Here is a 21,977-nt window from a genome sequence, read left to right as displayed (position 1 = left end):
TGAGTAGGAGAATTTCAGCTAAAGGGCTGTCAGGATCCACCTCCCTTTGTTTTACAGATGAGAAAACTGAGGCTCAAAGAGGCCAAGCACATGATCCAAGGTTGTATGATGTGTTAATGTCAGAGTTCCAATTTGAAGTTTTAGGTCCTCCATGTGTAGGTAAGTTTTAATTTCCTAATTAATAACTCTTCAAAGCTAGAACCTTCTGTTGGCCTGTCTCTCAAGAGAACAAGTTATTATGGTGAAAGTATGTTAACTATATAGTAAAGGATACCAAAAAGGCCATGATTTTCCTAATTTCAGAAAATGATCAAAACAGTTGTTTGCAGGAGTTTATCATGTTATTTGCTTTATTGAAATTGAACATTAGTGGTGGGAAACCTCTTTTGAGCAGCTAGCTTTTAATTTCTTTTGGCCCGGGAGGTAAGGACAAGTACCAAAGCCTATGGAATATGCCTAGAATCACAGAAATGCAGCAGCAACTTTATAAGAGTCTTTACACATACTAGCCTGGAAGGCCCCAATTGGAGCCACTGCCGCATGAAAGTTTCCTTTGCCTTTATAAAATGAGATGTCTTAAAATTGTGGGAAAGTTAAAATTGTGGAAAAGAAATTTTAAAGATGTATTTGCTTCCAAACTTAGTTTAAGTTCAGTTGCAGCAAATGCACATGCACGTGCTCCCACATGTGCAAACGTTGTTTTAAATCTAGCACCGTTAAAAAAATTAATTCTTCAACTTCCCTCCCTTTCTTTCTTGGCCGTCTTTGTTCTTTCTGTAGCTGCGTGGGTCACTCTCTTCATATCTCCTTTGCCTGAATGTCTATTTTACTCTCAGGGTGACTTTTCTTCTTCTTTTTTTGTTGGGGGGTGTCCAACGGACTCTGCGCACTTGCCTTTTTTCCAGGCTCCTGGAGTCCTCATCAAGTTCCTTTGCCGCTCTGTCTTCCCCTTCCCTCGTTTGCCAGTATTACAGTTAGCCCACCCTGGACCAGCTCTGTTTTTCGGCATAGAATAGGCAGGGAAGCTGCTCTCCAGAGCAGGTGTGTGGTGAGATCCAGTGTCACTTGATACAGAAATGTCACTGCTAGCACAGAATTCAACAAAGTGCATCCGGTGATTACATAGGCTGCATACACATGTAAGCCTTTAACACAAAATCATCCCTTCTCTGTGGCCAGGGGCCCAGCAAATGCTAAAGCTACATGGAATAATGATTATGGATACTCCCTGCCAAGGGCTTACTATTTGAACAAATGAGAAAATTGTACCCTTGCCTAGGGGTGTGTTCTGAAGTAGTTTTTGCTCCTGTTCCTCATTATTGCCTGCTAATGAGTATGTATATTGTCAGTGAGCTGCCAGCTCTTCCCAGCTTCCTGCCGTACACTGTATTTCTCTCCTGACAATGGGTTTTCCTCTGTATTTAAACCAACGAGATTTGCTTGCACTTAATTTTGGGAGTACTCTAGGTGTAAAATACACAGATAAAAGATACATATGTACTGGCTTTGTAAGTGCAATGAAACCTAGAAAAAGAAAAGAGCTATCAAAATAAGTCGTGGTTGCCAGCATTCTACTTTCTGTAGGTTCTATTTACCCACCTAAAAACTCTGGTTCTTACATATGTTCAGGACATACTCCATAGTAGATGTTCTAATCACAAGAATTTGCAAAATCCACAAAATTCTAAATATGCTTTTCAGTACTAAAGACATGATAGCTGGCAATGTAGAGATTTTATTGTCAATGTTGTTTTGATAAGGATAGTACAAAAGTAAATTTCTATACTCAACAAGTTTTGTTATTCACTTTCAGTTTTAGAGTACGGATAAGGCTGCTTGGCATCTGTCAGATTAAAAATGTGTGATTTATTAGGAAGACATTAAGGATTGGTTTTTCAGTGGATCTCTGTCAGGTCTACTATTAGACTTTATTCTTGTTTGGGAAGCTGATTGCCAGCGTCTGTGTATAGACATAATTTATCATCTGCACTTTTGTGTGACTAGGTGAACTGAAGTAACAGGTGTCCCCCCAGGTTAACAGGTGTCCCCCCAGGTTGCTTAGAGACTAAAAAGTACATACAGGCACACAGACACATTCTAAAAATTTTTATATCACTAAACCATAGTGGTGAATTTAGACATTTGAATTAACAAAATTTTGTTTTTCAACAGTTTGTAAGAAGCACCCTGTAAATAATGATAGCTTCAAATACTTAAAATGTTTTAAAAAAATGTCGTCAGTCAGATGATTTCTAGATGCTAAGGAGACGCTTTGAATTCCTTGTCAAAGATTCTACATCTCCAAATACCAGGGTCGGTTCAAATTTTCAAATTCTGGACCCTTCCCTTCTGGGCCACAAGATGCAAAAATTTCCAGTGTAGTAAGCACATGTAACCACACTAAGGAAAAGAAATGAAGCAGCCAGGGTAAAAGTTTATACTTGTATCTACAGATAAAACAGTTGGCCTTTGTTGGAGCCACTTTTTAAATATCAACTTCTCCTAATTTATTAAAGAATAACATATATAATTATATATATATTTATAGGTCTAGTGTGGTACAATAAAGTAAGTACAATAAATCTGTCATAAATTGTAATAGATAAATTAGGAGTTTAGGATGAACATGTGCACACTACTATATACAAAATAGACAGCAAGGGCCTACTGTATAACAGGGAACTATATTCCATATCTTGTAGTAACCTCTAATGGAAAAGAATCTGAAAAAGAATAGATATATGTATATAACTGAATCACTTCTGTATACCTGAAAACATTGTAAATTTTAAAACATGGTAAATAAACTACACTTCGGTTTAAAAATGTTAAAAATAATATGAAAAAAGAAAAAAGGAAGTGTACAATGTGATGGTTTGATATACATATGCATTGTGAAATGATTATCAAGATAATCTGATATCCACTCTATTGAGTATAATTTATGTACAGTAGACTACATCCAGTTAAGGTATACAGGTTGCAGCAGGGGTATACACCCGTGAGGCCACTGCCACTCTGGAGATGTGGAATATTTGGGGCACTCATTCTCCCTACATGCTTCCTTTCACTTCTTTTTTTGCAGCACATTCTTCCCTTGCCCCAGTCCCCAGGCCACTGCTGATCTGCTTTTGTGTAAAAGCTGCTTTCTAACTTAGATTTGAAAAGTTTGTGGATCTTTCTTGGTCCAAAGACCAGATATAAATCCAAAACACTGTTTTCTTCTCTGTATTTGAGATAAAATAATATTACAGGCAGATTCCAGGTTTGACTTTCTAGAATCTTTTCCTGCTTGCTTAAAGATGTGTACTTAAGAATTTTGTCTGCACGTAAACTACAGCCTCCTTATTACATAGTCTCACTACATACTTGGATTGAAGGGAGATAAAAACCAAGAGGGAAACAATTCTAATAAAATGGAAGTGTGGTATATGTTCTTCTGAAATAGGTAGTGACATGTCAAATCCCTCAAGGATAGGACACATAATGTAATTTGAATCTTGCTTCAAACTTATTCATAGATTAAGACTGAAAGCAATGAGAACAAATGTTTTACATCTGTAGATCTATATACCTCCAGCTAGTGTGTGTATCAATATATAATCATTATTCAGGAATAACTCTACCCTCTGAGCCTTCCAAAAGATTTGAAATGGTTTCGGGGGAATTTAAAGTGGATGGAAGGTGTATCATCCTGACACACTAGTGCAAAGCCAGCTTTTCACATGCTGTCTGTTGCTTTCCCATTGATATATTCAGTTGAACGAATGATTAGGCAATTGAAAGGCTATAGGAGCTTCCCTGGTGGCTCAGATGGTAAAGCGTCTGCCTACAATGTTGGAGACCGGGGTTCGATCCCTGGGTTGGAAAGATCTCCTGGAGAGGGAAATGGCAACCCACTCCAGTATTCTTGCCTAGAGAATCCCATGGACGGAAGAGTATGGTAGGCTACAGTCCATGGGGTCGCAAAGAGTCGGACACGACAGAGCGAGCTTCACAGCTTCACACAGCTTCACAGGAGAGATAGGGGCTTCCCAGGTGGCGCTAGTGGTAAAGAAACTGCCTGCCAGTGTGGGAGACCTAAGAGACGCTGGTTCAATCCCTGGGTCGGAAAGATCTGGAGGAGGAAATGGCAACCCATTCCAGTATTCTTGCCTGGAGAAGCCCCATGGACAGAGGAACTTGGTGGGCTACAGTCCATGGAGTGCAAAGAGTCAGACACAACAAGCAACTGGGCACACACACACACAGTATTGAGATGCAGTTTCTCTCTTCCTCACTCACTCCCTCAAAATAATCCATGTCACCGAAATTTGTGTCTAACAAGCTTTCCTTTCCATTGCTGTTGCTCTGTCCTGCATCTAGTCTCCATCTGACACTCCTGATTTCAACTGTTCTCTGCCCTCTTTGCTTTTCTTTCCCAGGTTTCTTCTTCCTCCTCTTTTCTGTCTCCTGATACTACTACTCTTAAAGCTGCTCTGCTTTCTCATGACAAAGCTGTTTTTATAAACATCTCCAGACCAAGTCATCAGCAGACTAATTCCAACATGTCAGGTGTCATCTTGAAGATTATTTTTCTTTTTGTTTCATGGTCCAATAATTCAAACTCCTTTTAAGTTTGGGGCCATGCTGGTGGTTTGAGAGTTGGGAAGGGTTGGTTTTCAGAAAAAGTTGAATATGTGGGTCTGTTATAGACAGTTGTTGAAACCATGATTCACTGAAAAGGAATGAGTGATGTACATTACAGTGTTCCTACCAAACTTACTTTTACAAAGCTAAAGCAATTAAAATGTTCTTGTGGTAAGGAGATTTATTGTTCCTCAAAAGGTACTGGAAAGATTTTGTTTTGTTTTTATTGGGCATGACTTACAGCTTGTTGGATCTTAGTTCCCTGTCCTGGGATCAAACCTGGGCCCTCGGCAGTTAAAGTGTGGGAGTCTTAACCACTGGACTGCCAGGGCATTCCTGGAAAGGGTTGTTATTTTTAGATCCTTCAACATTAGTCGAAATCTATAGAATGCAAGACACACACCGAGTGAACCCTAATGTAAACTATTAAGGTTAGTTAATAGTTATCAATGATGGTTCAACAACTATAAAAAATATATTACAATAATGCAAGGTATCAAAAATAGAGGAAAGTGGGAAGGGGTCTTATGAAGGTATGTGAGAACCACTTTCTGTTCAATTCTGTAACTCTAAAACTGCTTTTCAAATGTATATAGGTGTGTAACACTGTCACTTTGCTGTATAGCAGAGACTGGCACAACATTGTAAATCAACTATACTACCATTGAAAAAATTATTGCCAAAAAATAAGGCTGCTTTAATAAATCTATTATTTTCACTTGAGATTCAGAAATACAATGACTATATCAGCACTTTTTATTATTAGCTTGTAGCTAAAAGCACGGTGTTTGTTTTCCAGTATGAAGTTGGACACGACTGAATCTGAGCAGAGCACAGCATAAGAAAAGTGCTCCTCATGGAAGTAAGTAAGTTGAGCCGTGCTGTGCTGTGCTCAGTCACTCAGTCCTGCCCGAGTCTTTATGACCCCCAGCAGGCTCCTCTGTCCATGGATTTCCCAGGCAAGTATACTGGAGTGGGTTGCCATTTCCTGCTCAGGGGATTTTCCTGACCCAGGGATCGAACCCAGGCCTCCTGCAGGCGGATTCTTTACCACAGAGCCATGTGGAAAGCCCTTAGCTTAGCCCATGGGCTCCCTGAATAGTGACAGTGTGAGCTCCTGGGAGAGCTGCCCAGTGCTGCTCACCACTGTCAGGTTGTACAAGAGTTACTGGGCAGGTCAGTGTGAGCACTGGGTTGGAACTTTCTCTGTCTGTGGTCACTGAGGCATTGTGCCATCTTTGTGGTGCAGTGGAGCCCCAGGCTTGACAAACTGCCTGCCCTACAACTCAAAGAGCCCCTTTCTGACCCTTGCATTTGTGGTGTCACCAGCAACAGTGACAATCAGTGAGCTCATGCCAACTCTTGGAGCCAGTATCCAGGGCAGAGTTTGATTGCTTTGGACCAAAGGTTATTGCTTGGGTTGTAGTAGCATAAATCTGACACCAGAACCTCCAGGCAATTACTCAGCTTGGCCAACACAACAGTAAACCTATGTGAAAAGAATGTCTTATTATAAATGATTTCTATATTATTGGAACTGAGTGAATATTATGAGCATCTTCAAGTATGTGTTGCTTTCTTGAGTTGACTGTGTAAACAGACCATTCTATGTAGGCGTGGGTGGGTGGGGATCAGGCCTGAGAGGGACTTTGAGGTTGAGGGAGATAAGGAAACGTTGGGATGGTGTTGAAGTCATTGGAAGAGAAAAAAATGACAAAGCATTAGGAATTAGAACATAAATGAGGGCAGTCACTCAAGGAATCAAGGAATGGCTGTCTTGGGGATGTGATGTTCATGGAATGTGTCCATCAGCTCTGTGATTAGACCCAGGGTCAAAAACTTCATACAGTTAGCTGTAAAATTACTCATGAAGGGGGAGTTGGTTATCAAGTTCACCAGTTTAATGTATTAAATTTCATTGTATATTGGAAGAATTTTTTAATGTATGGATCTGTTATGTATACTTATTGTTATGCCTGTTATTAGGAAAGCTTTCACATATTTTTTCTCGATTCCAATGCTTGACTGGTTGACTATGTGTGCTCCTACCTGTATTGGAAGCAGCAGATTTTAACGGGAAGGGGAAAGAAGGGACAGAGAGAATCTCTCCATTGAGTCGCAACCCTTGATGGAGGCTGGGGATTCCAGTTTGGCTGCCAAGGTCGTGGGTTGCTGTGGGCCAGTGGTAGCCCGAATGGTGGCATAAGCACTCCGTTCCTTGTGGTTGCCCTCACAATTGACACCAAGTTCTGCAAGCTGACTGGATTGTATGTGCAGTTCCTGTCCATTGTAGAGGCAGCAGAAGTAACGGTCTGACCAGTGCATCCTGTGTTCATCCCACAGGTGTACACAGGCTCGGTCAGTCAAGAGGCCTGGCACAGTCTTGCTCCTCCCAGCCAGGCTGCTGGAGATAGCTGGAAGGCCTGTAGAGATGCTGTGATGATGGCAGGCAGGGTGGGTATGTGACAGGGTCTGCCCTGCTTACCCCTCTACTGCTGCTGCCCTTTGTCTTCTCTTGGTCTCCTTTCCCCTCTGTCTCCTGCTTACCCTGGATTTTTCTGTTAAGGTGCAAGGAAAGTTCAAAAAAAGTTGGGGCCCCTCGGCAGAGGCCCCAGAGCAGTGTACTTTAGACTCCCCCCAGTGCCGGGCTGTTAGAGCTGCACAGGCGTGGTATGTATCAGATGGAACTTAGGGTACTTGTGAAAGTTTCTGATATACAACTTGAAAGTTAATTTGTATCACCTCATAAGCTTATTGTTCCTTCCTCTTTTAAAACCCCTACAGTTTTCCTTTTGTTGCTGTTTAGTCATGTCTGACCCTTTAGTATCCCGTGGACTGTAGCTGCCAGGCTCCTCTGTTTATAGGGTTTTCCAGGCAAGAATACTGGAGTGGGTTGCCATTTCCTTTTGCAGGGGATCTTCCCAACCAGGGATCAAACCCACTTTGCCTGTGTCTCCTGCATGGGCAGGCAGATTCTTTACTGCTGAACCACCTGGGAAGCCGAAATTTTCCTTTCTGTGTGTGTTATTGTCCCTATAGCACACCCTGGCTGTCTGCATGCCAAGGTGAAGGACTTACTGTGCAGCTAATTGATTGGAGCAGGGCTGCCTGGTTGTCAGGGCTTTGGGAAACGGTTCATAGGATACAAAAGCCAGCTTCTAGAGTAAGAGTCTGAACACTTCCTCAAATGAAGTCATCAGATGTTTTCAGTTCAGTTCAGTTCAGTTACTCAGTCGTGTCCGACTCTTTGCAACCCCATGAATTGCAGCACACCAGGCCTCCCTGTCCATCACCAACTCCCGGAGTTCACTCAAACTCATGTCCATCGAGTTGGTGATGCCATCCAGCCATCTCATCCTCTGTCGTCCCCTTCTCCTCCTGCCCCCAATCCCTCCCAGCATCAGGGTCTTTTCCAATGAGTCAGCTTTTCACATGAGGTGGTCAAAGTATTGGAGTTTCAGCTTTAGCATCAGTCCTTCCAATGAATACTCAGGACTGATCTCCTTTAGGATGGACTGGTTGGACCTCCTTGCAGTCCAAGGGACTCTCAAGAGTCTTCTCCAACACCACAGGTCAAAAGCATCAATTCTTTGGTGCTCAGCTTTCTTCACAGTCCAACTCTCACATCCATACATGACCAGTGGAAAAACCTAGCCTTGACTAGACAGACCTTTGTTGGCAAAGTAATGTCTCTGCTTTTGAATATGCTATCTAGGTTGGTCATGACTTTCCTTCCAAGGGGTAAGCATCTTTTAATTTCATGGCTGCAATCACCATCTGCAGTGATTTTGGAGCCCCCCAAAATAAAGTCTGCCACTGTTTCCACTGCTTCCCCATCTATTTCCCATGAAGTGATGGGACCAGATGCCATGATCTTCGTTTTCTGAATGTTGAGCTTTAAGCCAACTTTTTCACTCTCCTCTTTCACTTTCATCAAGAGGCTTTTTAGTTCCTCTTCACTTTCTACCATAAGGGTGGTATCATCTGCATATCTGAGGTTATTGGTATTTCTCCTGGCAATCTTGATTCCAGCTCATGCTTCTTCCAGCCCAGCATATCTCATGATGTACTCTGCATATAAGTTAAATAAGCAGGGTGACAGATGTTTATTGACTGTTTATTCTGTGTGCAAGGCACTTTGCTAGATGCAGTGGAGAATATTAAAAACAAAAGGGATCTCTTCAAGCAAGGAATACCCATCCTAATTGGAGAAGCTGTTAGAGACACGTTAAGGATGTGGTGGAAAGACCACTGAACTGAGGGAGAAGAGGAAGGAGTTGGGAGTGTTGAGTGCTAGCCCAAGTTCTACCAATAACCATCTGATCCCTTGGGCAAAGTACTTCCCCTCTCGGGGTCTCAGTTTAGAAAGGGAATTGGACTGGATAATCTATAAAACTTTCTATATAGATTGGTTCAAAAGCAAATGGGTTAAAAAGTTAAACACAGTACAGGGTGGTAATAGAAGGATTCCAGGAGATAGTACCTTCTCTTTGGCCAAATGAAATGTGCATATGATAGTTACTGTTATGTGTATATGGTACATATATTTATACTATATAATTGTACTGATTACACAACTATCTTCCCTGGTGGCTCTGATGGTCAGGCATCTGCCTACAGTGTGGCAGACCCAGGTTCGATCCGTGGGTCAGGAAGATCTCCAGGAGAAGGAAATGGCACCCCACTCCAGTATTCTTGCCTGGAAAATCCCATGGATGGAGCAACCTGGTAGGCTCCAGTCCATGGGGTTGCAAAGAGTCGGACACGACTGAGCAACTTCACTTTCACACAACTATAGATTAGCATTTATCAAAGTGGTGTCCTTGGACCATCAGCATCAGCATTACCTGGGAGCTCGTTGAAAATGCAGATTCATGGGCCCCATTTCAGACCCACAGAATCAGAAGCACTGGGGATGCAGCTCAACACTGTGTTTCAGTAACCCTCTCCCCCAGGAGACTGGGATGGTTGTTCTCAAACTTGGCTGCACATTAGATTCATCTGGGGGACCATAGGGCCCACTCAGACGTTACTAGTTGCTTTGGCTTCCCAGGTGCAGCCAATTTGAGAATCTCACTGATTTAGGGAAGGTGACATGCATCAAAGCACCTCTTACTCTGCAGTGGTAACAAAGCTCAGAGGCATGGAGTCAGCCAAAGCTGAAGTTGAGTGTCGGGGGATGGGGAAAAGTAGATTTGAATATGACTGGGAGGCCTTGAGTTTCATGCTAGAAATTTGGCGTTTAGATTGAAGGAGAGGAAAGTTTGGAGGAATGGGAGTGATCCATTCAAGGTGGTACATTTGAACGGTTATTCTAGCAGCTCTGTGAAGACAGGAAGTGAACTGAAGTCGCTCAGTCATGTCCGACTCTTTGAGAGCCCACGAACTGTAGCCTACCAGGCTCCTCTGTCCATGGGATTTTCCAGGCAAGAGTACTGGAGTAGGTTGCCATTTCCTTCTCCAGGAGATCTTCCCGACCCAGGGCTCGAATCCGGCTCTCCCACATTGTAGGCAGACGCTTTACCGACTGAGCCGTAGGAAGCCTGGTGAAGTAAGTAGTCTAGATCTGAAGTAATCATGAACCAAATTAGGATTGTATAAATGTGATTATAAGGAAGAAAAGGTATGAAAGCTCTTTGTAGGACAAATGGCTAGGATTCAGTGATAGCTCTGTGGGGAGAAGGTAGGGTTAGAACTAAGCCTTTGGCTCAGGAATTTCTCTCTTGTTCTGGGATAACCGGGCCCTGCAGAGGCAGCTATCAGAATTGTCAGGTTTTATGCGTCTGTACTCATCCTTTGTCCATCATTGCTTTGATTTTGGAGTTCTAATTGGGCAGGTATTCCCCAGTGAGTTAGAGAAGAACTCAAATTATAGTCACCCAGAAAGCTACCCATGGTCATCATGGTGGAGTGGGAGGGCGGAATCCTGTTTCTCTTGACAAAAGAATGCTTGGAGTTGTGGGAAAGTCATAAACTTGGCAGTGACTGATTCAAGCCTATCAGTCAGTTAAGTGAATTTTTATTCTATCATTTGTTTTATTTGGGAACTGTTGTAATAGTCATTGAAAGGACATCAGCCTTCATATTTTTAAAACAAAAATACCGTTGAACATTAGGGCAAAGGACAGGATCTCAAGGTTTTACCTTTTAACTTTAGCAAATATTTGCTGCTCCATTTTTCTTGCTGGATTTCGCCATTTGTTGTTCTTTTTGGTGGTCGTGGTTGTGGTGATGGGTTTTTTTGCATTGTTCCTACTTGTTCCTCATGCCTCATAATTTTAGTTTATTCTGTTATCAATGACTTTTGTATTCCTAAGTATTCTTAATGTTTTATTTGTTTTTATACATTTCTTTAGTCTTATAAAGCTCATTAGCCAGCAGTTATGTAAAGCATATGAGGAAAATACCTATAGTGTGTTTTTTTAACCTTAGACCCCCCCCTTCACTCATTTCCCCAACCCCTGTTCTTTGTATATATGAGCTTTTTAAAATGAATTTTTTAGATTGTATATATGAGAAATCATACAGTATTTGTCTTTCTCTAATTTCACGTACATAATGCCCCAGAGGTCCATCCATGTTATTGCAAGTGGCAAGATTTCCTTCGTTTTTATGTCTGAGTAGCATTCCATTGTATATACATGTACTACATCTTCTTTATCCATTCATCTATTGATGGGTAAGAAGGTTGTTTCCATATCTGGCTATTGTAAGTAGTGCTGCAATGAATGGGGCTGCAGATTATCTTTGGGCTTTTCTTTGGATAAATACCAAGAAATATAATTGCTAAATTATAGCATAGTCCTATTTTTAATTTTTAGAGGAACCTCCATACTGTTTTCTGTAGTGGCTGCACCAATTTACATTCCCACCAACAGTGTAAGAATGTTCCTTTTGTTCTACATCCTTGCCAACACTTGTTATTTGTAGTGTTTAGATAATAGCCATTCTGTGGGTGTGAGATGATTTTGTGTTTTTGGTTCACATTTCCCTGATGTTGAACCAGGGAAATTAGTGATGTTGAAGCATCATTTCATGTACCTATTGCCCATGTGTTTGTGTTCTTTGGGAAAATGTCTATTCACTTCCACTGCCCATTTGCTAATTGGATTATTTATTTTGCCATTGAGTTGTATGAGTTCTTTGTATATTTTGAATACTAGTTCCTTATCAGATATATGATTTGCAAATATTTTTCTCTCATTCCATAGGTTGCCTTTTCACTTTGTTGATCATTTTCTTTGCTGCACAGATGCTTTTTTATTTTATATAGCCCCACTTGATTATTTTTGCTTTTGTTGCAAATTTTAATATGCCAGTTAAAAAGGAATGAATATATTTTTATTTCTTATCCACCCTTTGTGACCAAAAATTATGTAAATTTGCATACAGAAATGGCCTGTCAAAAGAGCTCCTTAGTGCTTATTTGGGGCCTGGTGGACACACTGCTTATTTTTCCTGTTCTTATTAGTATACAGGTTGTGCCATGTCTGGAAGGAAAGACCTTTTATTACTAGTTGGAAACCAGTACAAGCAAATTTGATATTTAAAAACGTTCCATATATTCCAATGCAATATTTTTAAATGGCTTACTACTCTAACTTTGGAAAAGTTGTGATAAAAGTCTAAGGATGAATCTAGAAGGATCACAACTTAAAATGTGTAGTATATCTAATAGATATCTTTTAAAAATATAACCTCTCTTTTGCCAGGTTGAATAAAGATAAAAACCTTTCTTTCCAATTTCTGAAGAATATTATATCATATAAAGTAAATATAGAAACTTGTGTGGAATAGATAATCTTCCAGACATAGAGTATATTATACTCAATCTAAGGACACAAAATTGGATTTTCTTTTGTTTCTATAACATAATATCCTTTTGGTTTTTGTTTATGTATTAAGTTAATGTATTGGTAAAGATTTGATTATGATGTTATAGATCTTTATTATGTTGAAATTATTAAAATGAGGCATCTTTTATCTTAACTGTTTATTTATACCGATACATAATTTTACTGGGTAAGAGCCACTTTATCAGTTCTTCTGATAAAGGAAAGAAGCCGGTGGCCATCTCATTTGTATTTCTTATTGCATATAATGATAACATTTCAAATGTGTTTTAGACGTGTATATGCTGATGTCTTGACAGCCATAGCAGTGTAAGCATTTGAATCAAAGCAGGATAAATAAGTCTAAGCTGCTGCCTGGTACCATCACAAGTGTACCTAATTAAGAAGGTATTTGAGGTTCACTGCTCTTTGGTTTCTAAGGTAGGAGAGAATATTCTGAAGGATATGATTAAGGAATGGTTACCATGACAATTGCATTCAGAGAATTTAGAGGCGACAGTGATTCTATGGAGCTCATCCATTTTGACTGATTCAACTGGTCTTTAGGTTCATTCAGACAGCTGCTGTTTCTGGATCTTATGTTTCCATATAATTCACTCAGTTGATTGGTGATTTGGGGATTATTTAGGCTTGGCTGTCCATAATGATAGGATCGTCAGTATCTGTGACCAAAATACCCTTGTTAAACCTGAAGGAGAATGATTGTGTATGTTGAATGTCACTAGAATGTAGCTTCTGGCTTCTGGAATAACATAAATAGTTTGTCTAACTTCACTTATTAATTCTGTCAGGGTGGGATAAGATTAACGTGATTTATTTGAAAGCATGACTGACCCTAAAGTGTTTGGGTTTTATTCTGGATTACTTTGCTGTCATCACATTTTACCCAGTATGTTTGGCTGCTGTCCTGTTTTTGCTCTTTGACTTGCGCAATATCATCAACACAATTTGTGTTATGTCTGGTCAGGGCCACAGTTGCACACTGCAGATTGAAAAGTATACACAACACTATCGCCATGAGTGCCTTTATCCCCCCAACCCCAACTAAATGTTCAGGGCACTAGCCCTGACAATAAAATGAAATGGAGATACAGATGCTGTTAAAATCTTGCTGTATGTTTTTATCTTTCTTTGTGGGGTAGTTCTTGATGGTGAAACCATGAACTCTGCAACCCAAGACTCCTCTGGCAGGGGACCAAGTTGGGGACCAAGTTGGACCCCGGTGCGGAGAGTTCTGTCTGCTCAGCCTTTGGGCCTTTCTCTCTACTGCCCTCTGGAGGGTGTCAGGGAACATAACACTCAAGGACTCTCGGAGAGCTGGTGACTTGGTGTGGTTACTAGAAAACAAGTTTTCTGGCCTCCCCTGGCCCCACAAGGCTCCTTAGAGCCTGAGCTTGTAGAGGTAGGGAGCAGACAGAGAGAAGGCAGGGATGGTACTGGCAGTGTTGGGATCTTAGGGAGGAAGCTATTCTGGTTGTTTAGAGAATGGGATTCCTTCAAATAGAGCTCACTACATATCGAATCTATCTCTAGGAAAAATTGGTTCCAACAAGGTGAGTAAAATGGACTAGTATCATAAGGCTAGACTGTGATGGATTCAGATTCAAAGTTTAGGTTGGGTTGAATCTAATTAGGGGTATGCTTGGGGCCAACTGTCTGTGGCAGAATATGAAATTATTATCCAAGTTTGATAACATTTCATTCTCTGCCTGCTGTAATCATCGTGATAAATATATATGTGATGTTCACTGAGTACCTTGTATGAGTGAGGCCCTGGTTAAGTGCTTTACAAGCCCTGCCATCTTGCCAGCATCCAGTCCCTCTGTGAGGTCACTTACCATTATGAGGTTCCCAGAGGTTGTACAGCTGATATGAGGCAGGGCCAGCACATGAACCCAGCCAGTCTGACTCCGGCGCCCTTGCTGTGAACAGCTGTGCCATGCTGCATTCTTCACGCAGCTGCATAAAAGGGTGTGGCACCTTTTAGAAACAGTGAGTTCCGTATGATTGGGGTGCGGGTGGTGGGAGATGAGGCTGAGCCAAGCCTTTTGTACATATATACCATGCTAAGTCCTGGGAGGTAGAAAAGAAATCAGGGATTCCTGTCCCTGTCACCAAGAAAACAGGGATTTCTGTCCCTGTCACCAAGAAACTTAAAGTCCTGTAAGACAAATGAGGCAGAACACGGAACCAATGAGACATTGTTCATATGATAGAACAAGAAAATATTGTCTCTCCTTAAGTGTAGGTGGGAAGGGGACTAGAAGGCATTTCTTTGGAGTCAGTCAATTTAAGCATTCACTTTTGAAAGTTAACAAATTTGCCTTTAGATCTGGGGCTTTAGATCTGGCAGACAAGACCCCTGTCCCTATCGTCAGCAGACTTGTCCATACTGAATTTGAAAGAGTTGTCTTCAACAGTTGTTATTAAGGTCTCTAAATAGATGAACCAATTAGCCTATTGAACTAACTGGATTTATTTTCCCATTCATTAACATTAAAAAGAAAATTTCTAACCCCTGCTTGTTTGATGACCAGCTTGGAACAGGTTGGTTGTGGAAGGGGGGAGTTATGAGCCTGGTTATAATCCTTGGTTTTTGTTTGCCTTATTTCATTCAATGGATGCTTCATGAGTGCCTCCTGTGTGCCAGGTACTGTTCTAGGTGTGGGAATGAAGGAGTGAACGGAACAGGTGGGCCTGGGTTGGGTGGGGGAGGGCCTTCTCTCAGGGAGCTGTCTTTCCTTCAAATTCTTTCACTCATGTACATTTCACAGTTGATATAAAAGAGCCTTTGGTGTGAGTTTCAGGATTTCACATGTTGGGGAAGATACAGTGATCACACTTCCTTTCTCCTTAGCCCCAGCCAGTCCTTTCTGAATAATGGGGGGCAGGTAAGGTGGTGATGTCAGCGCTGCCTGTGGGGAGGCCTGGAGGGTGCGGAGAGGGCAGCGTGTCAGAGTGTACCATCTTTGTGTCAATGGGAAAAGCACAGGGCACACCTGTTTCCTAGTCAGGCAGAACCATCCATGCGGGGATGAGCCTGCTCACCAGCCTGCTGCCTAATCCTGTTGTTGATTGGAGATAACTTCAGCAGTCACAAAGCACCTCATCTCCATGGCAACACCTCTAAATATTCCTCTGGTGACTTGTGCTCTACATTCTGTCTGGCTCTGAGCTCTCCTGTGGCAAAATATGCTAGAGATGTTAAAAGAAGGGGGGAGGGGACTCAACTAATAAATCTATTCTAAATGACTGAGTCATTTGTTTTGATTACCCGGGTGATTGCCAAATGTTAATTTAAAACTGAAATAGGCCATGAGCTCACTCTGCTAACAATGCTGAGTGTTTGAGCTAATACAACTTGATAATGAGGGGGCCAGATCCGTTGCCGGTACAAATGTTACGTGATAAACAGACATTTGGGGAAATATGCAGAACATCTTGGCAGTTTTCCTTAACTTTAAGAGTTGTAAATACAGAGAAGAAGGTGTTACCGTGAGCCATTTCAAAGGAAGTTGACTTTTGGATCGTGAGGGTTGTTTTTTTTTTTTTTTAAAGAAACTTCTAGCTTTTCTCCTGAAAAGGTAACTTGACCTCTTGCTTCTCATTTTTTCCTAACTTAGGCACATCAGAGGTGGTTAGCAGTCTCCTGCCCTCACTGAATACATCCCATTCTGCACACATCCACTGTGAGGTAAGTTTTCCCAATTGCCACACATTATTACACCAGTCTCCACCTTCTGCTGTGTGGCATTCGAGTCAACGCTGTCCAGAGATCTTTATCTGTTTGGTAGATTTTAAGCACATTTGTTTTAATTGAGCTGACCAATGTCACTGCTTACCCTAGATACATGGTCTCTGGGGATTGCCTTTTCAAGGGTGAAACATCTCATTTGCTTTTAATTTGGGCGCATGAGAAGTGAATGTGCCAAGCAGAGCAGAGTGGTTAGAAGGTGGGCCTGAGGCTGCAGATCTGCCTCTGGCACCCTGTGGACGGTAGGGAACAGGAAGGCTGCGTGGAGCAGCTCCTGGGCTGCCCAGTCAGCTGTCAGGACTCTTGAGGCCTGGGGTGAGCCGAGCCGAGGTGTGGGGCAGCCGCTCACAGTCTACCAATTTGAAACATTTCCGTGGGGTCACCTTAATGTGGGTGGGCAGATCATCTTCTGATTAGGACTGAAGTTCTGAGGACAGCCGCGTGGGTGTGAGCAGCTGGGCAAAGCCAGTCCTTCTATTTAACATACCCTGGAGAGGCATCCTCCATCCGCCTAGTCCTAGTACCTTCGGCAGCTTCTGGAGACTGTGATGATGCCAGGTTACTCTTTTCTGTCTTTTTTGAGAGATCGGGGATGTTTACCTTTGCAAAAACTGGAAGAAGGGACTCTGCAAGACGGTTCCTCTAGGCACAGTGTAAGGAGCTGCAGTCTTGCTACTCTTTGGGCCCTAGTCTCCTTGTGTTTATAAGAGCGGTAGTAACATTTGCTGGCACCAGACCACTCAGGATTTCTTGTTTCATCCATTCAAAAGGTTGCTGCATTTTTGCCTTCCCCTCCACCCCGCCCCATTCCATGCTTTGTCCCACATGCAGTGTAGGGCCTGTCTTTTCAGTTAGGGTAGTAGCCTTTGTTACATGTACTTGATACAGAATTCTCCAGAGACTTTTTTAAAATATAAATTTATTTATTTTAATTGGAGGCTAATTACTTTACAATATTGTATTGGTTTTGCCACACATCAACATGAATCCGCCACGGGTGTACGCGTGTTCCCCATCCTGAACCCCCCTCCCACCTCCCTCCCCATACCATCCCTCTGGGTCATCCCAGTGCACCAGCCCCGAACATCCTGTATCATGCATCGAACCTAGACTGGCGATTCGTTTCACATATGATATTATACATGTTTCAGTGCCATTCTCCCAAATTATCCCACCCTCATCCTCTCCCACAGAGTCCAAAGACTGTTCTATACATCTGTGTCTCTTTTGCTGTCTCGCATTCAGGGTTATTGTTACCTTCTTTCTAAATTCCCTATATGTGCATTAGTATACTATATTGGTGTTTTTCTTTCTGGCTTACTTCACTGTGTATAATAGGCTCCAGTTTCATCTGCCTCATTAGAACTGATTCAAATGTATTCTTTCTAATGGCTGAGTAATACTCCATTGTGTATATGTACCACAGCTTTCTTATCTATTCATCTGCTGATGGACATCTAGGTTGCTTCCATGTCCTGGCTATTATAAACAGTGCTGCGATGAACATTGGGATACACATGTCTCTTTCAATTCTGGTTTCCTCGGTGTGTATGCCCAGCAGTGGGATTGCTGGGTCATAAGGCAGTTCTATTTTCAGTTTTTTTAAGGAATCTCCACACTGTTCTCCATTGTGGCTATACTAGTTTGCATTCCCACCAACAGTGTAAGAGGGTTCCCTTTTCTCCACACCCTCTCCAGCATTTATTGCTTGTAGACTTTTGGATCGCAGCCATTCTGATTGGCCTAAAATGGTACCTCATGGTGGTTTTCATCTGCATTTCTCTGATAATGAGTGATGTTGAGCATCTTTTCATGTGTTTGTTAGCCATCTGTATGTCTTCTTTGGAGAAATGGCTATTTAGTTCTTTGGCCCATTTTTTGATTGGGTTGTTTATTTTTCTGGAATTGAGCTTTGTGAGTTGCTTGTATATTTTTGAGATTAGTTGTTTGTCAGTTGCTTCATTTGCTATTATTTTCTCCCATTCTGAAGGCTGTCTTGTCACCTTGCTTATAGTTTCCTTTGTTGTACAGAAGCTTTAGTTTTAATTAGGTCCCATTTGTTTATTTTTGTTTTTATTTCCAATATTCGGGAGGTGGATCATAGAGGATCCTGCTGTGATTTATGTTGGAGAGTGTTTTGCCTATGTTCTCCTCTAGGAGTTTTATAGTTTCTGGTCTTATGTTTAGATTTTTAATCCATTTTGTGTTTATTTTTGTGTATGGTGTTAGCAAGTGTTCTAATTTCATTCTTTTACAAGTGGCTGACCAGTTTTCCCAGCACCACTTGTTAAAGAGACTGTCTTTTCTCCACTGTATATTCTTGCCTCCTTTGTCAAAGGTAAGGTGTCCATAGGTGCGTGGATTTATCTCTGGGCTTTCTATTTTGTTCCATTGATCTATATTTCTGGCTTTGTGCCAGTACCATACTGTCTTGATGACTGTGGCTTTGTAGTGGAGCCTGAAGTCAGGCAGGTTGATCCTCCAGTACCATTCTTCTTTCTCAAGATTGCTTTGGCTCTTCTAGGTTTTCTGTATTTCCATACAAATTGTGAAATTATTTGTTCTAGCTCTGTGAAAAAATACTGTTGGTAGCTTGATAGGGATTGCATTGAATCTGTAAATTGCTTTGGGTAGTATACTCATTTTCACTATGTTGATTCTTCTGATCCATGAACACAGGCTATTTCTCCATCTATTTGTGTCCTCTTTGATTTCTTTCACCAGTGTTTTATAGTTTTCTATACGTAGGTTTTTTGTTTCTTTAGGTAGATATATTCCTAAGTATTGTATTCTTTTGTTGCAATGGTGAATGGAATTGTTTCCTTAATTTCTCGTTCTGTTTTCTCATTGTTAGTCTATAGGAATGCAAGGGATTTCTGTGTGTTGATTTTATATCCTGCAACTTTACTATATTCATTGATTAGCTCTAGTAATTTTCTTGTGGAGTCGTTACGGTTTTCTATGTAGAGGATCAGCTCATCTGCAAACAGTGAGAGTTTTACTTCTTTTCCAATCTGGATTCCTTTTATTTCTTTTTCTGCTCTGATTGCTGTGGCCAAAACTTCCAAAACTATGTTGAATAGTAGTGGTGAGCGTGGGTACCCTTGTCTTGTTCCTGACTTTAGTGGAAATGCTTTCAGTTTTTCACCATTGAGGATAATGTTTGCTGTGGGTTTGTCATATATAGCTTTTATTATGTTGAGGTATGTTCCTTCTATGCCTGCTTTCTGGAGAGTTTTTGTCATAAATGGATGTTGAATTTTGTCAAAGGCTTTCTCTGCATCTATTGAGATAATCATATGCCATTTATTTTTCAATTTGTTAATGTGGTGTATTACGTTGATTTGTGGATATTGAAGAATCCTTGCATCCCTGGGATAAAGCCCACTTGGTCATGATGTATGATCCTTTTAATGTGTTGTTGGATTCTGTTTGCTAGAATTTTGTTAAGGATTTTTGCATCTATGTTCATCAGTGATATTGGCCTATAGTTTTCTTTTTTTGTGGCATCTTTGTCTGGTTTTGGTCTTAGGGTGATGGTGGCCTCATAGAATGAGTTTGGAAGTTTACTTTCCTCTGCAGTTTTCCGGAAGAGTTTGAGTAGGATAGGTGTTAGCTCTTCTCTAAATTTTGGTAGAATTCAGCTGTGAAGCCGTTTGGACCTGGGTTTTTGTTTGCTGAAAGATTTCTGATTACAGTTTCAATTTCCGTGCTTGTGATGGGTCTGTTAAGATTTTCCATTTCTTCCTGGTTCAGTTTTAGGAAGTTGTACTTTTCTAAGAATTTGTCCATTTCTTCCACGTTGTTCATTTTGTTGGCATATAATTGCTGGTAGTAGTCTCTTATGATCCTTTGTATTTCTGTGTTGTCTGTTGTGATCTCTCCATTTTCATTTCTAATTTTATTGATTTGGGTTTTCTCCCTTTGTTTCTTGATGAGTATGGCTAATGGTTTGTCAATTTTATTTATCCTCTCAAAGAACCAGCTTTTGGCTTTGTTGATTTTTGCTATGGTCTCTTTTGTTTCTTTTGCATTTATTTCTGCCCTAATTTTTAATATTTCTTTCCTTCTACTAACCCTGGGGTTCTTTAGTTCTTCCCTTTCTAGTTGCTTTAGGTGTAGAGTTAGGTTATTTATTTGACTTTTTTCTTGTTTCCTGAGGTATGCCTGTATTGCTACAAACCTTCCCCTTAGCACTGCTTTTACAGTGTCCCACAGGTTTTGGGTTGTTGTGTTTTCATTTTCATTCGTTTCTATGCATATTTTGATTTCTTTTTTGATTTCTTCTGTGATTTGTTGGTTATTCAGCGGTGTGTTGTTCAGCCTCCATATGTTGGAATTTTTAATAGTTTTTCTTCTGTAATTGAGATCTAATCTTACTGCATTGTGGTCAGAAAAGAAGCTTGGAATGATTTCAATTTTTTTGAATTTACCAAGGCTAGATTTACGGCCCAGGATGTGATCTATCCTGGAGAAGATTCCATGAGCACTTGAGAAAAAGGTGAAATTCATTGTTTTGGGGTGAAATGTCCTATAGATATCAATTAGGTCTAACTGGTCTGTTGTATCATTTAAAGGTTGTGTTTCCTTGTTAATTTTCTGTTTAGTTGATCTATCCATAGGTATGAGTGGGGTATTAAATTCTCACACTATTATTGTGTTATTGTTAATTTCCCCTTTTATACTTGTTAGCATTTGTCATACATATTGCAGTGCTCCTATGTTGGGTGCATATATATTTATAATTGTTATATCTTCTTCTTGGATTGACCCTTTGAACATTATGTAGTGTCCTTCTTTGTCTCTTTTCACAGCCTTTGTTTTAAAGTCTATTTTATCTGATATGAGTATTGCTACTCCTGCTATCTTTTGGTCTCTATTTGCGTAGAATATCTTTTTCCAGCCTTTCACTTTCAGTCTGTATGTGTCCCTTGTTTTGATGGGTCTCTTGTAGACAACATATATAGAGGTCTTGTTTTTGTATCCATTCAGCCAGTCTTTGTCTTTTGGTTTATGTTTAAGGTAATTACTGATAAGTATGATCCCGTTGCCACTTACTTTATTGTTTTGGGTTCGAGTTTATACTCCATTTTTGTGTTTCTTGTTTAGAGAATATCCTTTAGCTTTTTTTGAGAGCTGGTTTGATGGTGCTGAATTCTTTCAGCTTTTGCTTGTCTGTAAAGCTTTTGATTTCTCCTTCATATTTGAATGAGATCCTTGCTGGGTACAGTAACCTGGGCTGTAGGTTATTTTCTTTCATCACTTTAAGTATGCCCTGCCATTCCCTCCTGGCCTGAAGAGTTTCTGTCGAAAGATCAGCTGTTATCCTTATGGGAATCCCCTTGTGTGTTATTTGTTGTTTTTCCCTTGCTGCTTTTAATATTTGTCAGATTTTTAAATATATTACATTTTAGATAGAAAATATAAACACTAAAGATATTAAACCCTAAAGAGTGAACAAGTAGGACAGCATTTTAGAAATGTTTAATCTGAATTTGATCAATTTCATCAGTTATAGTGGTAGTCAGAGATCCTTCCCCATTTCTCTCAACTGCAAGCCATGATCAACTCTTCCATTTAAAGGTTAAAGTCCTGGCATTACTATCAGCCCCAGCCTTTATCCAGAAGGGTTCTTTTCAAACTTTTTTTTAAATGATAAAAGCCTGTCTTCAGATAAAGGTCTAACCACAGTCAGTCAGTTCAATCATGTCCAACTCTTTGCGAGCCCATGAATCTTAAGA

At 40.7% G+C, this 21,977-nt stretch overlaps 1 protein-coding gene across 8 annotated transcripts in view; it reads left to right on the top strand.

Moving 5' to 3' along the window:
- The window catches only part of FHL1 (four and a half LIM domains 1), a 64,773-nt gene that overhangs the window by 7,269 nt on the left and 35,527 nt on the right, over nt 1-21,977 (top strand). For all 8 annotated transcript variants that reach the window (XM_070291966.1, XM_070291967.1, XM_070291960.1 and 5 more), the window contains exon 2: nt 16,106-16,176. The gene's annotated coding sequence lies outside the window, so the exon portion shown is untranslated. The remainder of the gene's footprint in view (nt 1-16,105; nt 16,177-21,977) is intronic.

Source organism: Ovis canadensis, chromosome X, assembly GCF_042477335.2.
Source record: "Ovis canadensis isolate MfBH-ARS-UI-01 breed Bighorn chromosome X, ARS-UI_OviCan_v2, whole genome shotgun sequence".
In the NCBI taxonomy this organism is placed as follows: domain Eukaryota; kingdom Metazoa; phylum Chordata; class Mammalia; order Artiodactyla; family Bovidae; genus Ovis; species Ovis canadensis.
The sequence above is the reverse complement of the archived record's forward strand: the minus strand, read 5'-3'. Positions and strand labels throughout refer to the sequence as shown.